We start from the raw sequence: 1,294 nt of genomic DNA on the forward strand, positions 1-1,294 counted from the left end.
TTTATTTTCCTCCGATATACCAAAGCAAGAACAAGAAGACCGAGGCTTCAAAAAAATTTTTTTTTTTTGATATACCGAAGAATGAACAAGAAGACCGAGGCATCCAAAATTTTTTTTTTTTTTTTTCTCCGATATACCAAAGCAAGAACAAGAAGACCGAAGTCTCAAATTTTTTTTTTTTTTTTTTTTTTTTTTTTTTTTTTTTGATATACCGAAGAATGAACAAGAAGACCGAGGCATCCAAAAATTTTTTTTTTTTTTTTCTCCGATATACCAAAGCAAGAACAAGAAGACCGAGGCATCAAAATTTTTTTTTTTTTTTTTTTTTTTTTTTTTTTTTTTTTTTCGATAAATCCAACCGAGAACAAGAAGACCGAGGCATCCAAAATTTTTTTTTTTTTTTTTTCTTTCCCATATACCAGAGAAAGAACATGAAGACCGAGGCAACCAACAAAAAATAATTTTTTTTTTCTCTTTCCCGGAATTTTTTTTTTTTTTTTTCGAAATAGCCGAGAAAGAATATGAAGACCGAGGCATCCAACAAAAAAATTTTTTTTTTTTTTTTTCCTAATCTACCCAAGCAAAACAAATAGAAGACCGAGGCATCCAAAAAAATTTTTTTTTTTTTTTTTTTTTTCGAAAAATTTTTTTTCACAAAAACTTTTTTTTTTTTTTTTCCCCAAAAAATTTTTTTTTTCGTTCCAAGCTAACCAAGACATCTACTATTCACTAGTAGAGCAATCGAGACTGCAAAGCAAGCAATGGCCTTACTTGCAGCTCTTGGTGCTGAGAACTCCCCCCCCCCTATAGTAGTCTTAAGTAAAACCACAGCTCTGACAGGAGTAGATATTGCATGCGAGCGAGGAGTCGTAATGGGCAAAATTGACTCGGGGGACCTCCAAATCGAATTCCGTTTCGAGCAAAACACTTCTTAGGCTTCAAGGAAGCTCCCATAAAATTTCCAAACCCAAACTCCAAACTTCATTTTTTAGCCTACAATGCCCACGTGCACGCCGGTGTGCACGCAGGGGTGCTTGAGCATGCGGGAGAGGAGCCATAATGGGCAACATTGACTCGGGGGACCTCCAAATCGAAATCCGTCTCGAGCAAAACACTTCTTAAGCTTCTAGGAAGCTCCCATAAAACTTCCAAACCCAAACTCCAAACTTTATTTTTTAGCATACAATGCCCACGTGCACGCCGGGGTGCTTGAGCGTGCGGGCGAGGAGCCATAATGGGCAACATTGACTCGGGGGACCTCCAAATCGAAATCCGTCTCGAGCAAAACACTTCT

This window comes from Cornus florida, unplaced genomic scaffold (assembly GCF_030987335.1).
Source record: "Cornus florida cultivar Cherokee Brave unplaced genomic scaffold, ASM3098733v1 CherokeeBrave_3.0.0_Hap2_scaffold_255, whole genome shotgun sequence".
NCBI lineage: Eukaryota > Viridiplantae > Streptophyta > Magnoliopsida > Cornales > Cornaceae > Cornus > Cornus florida.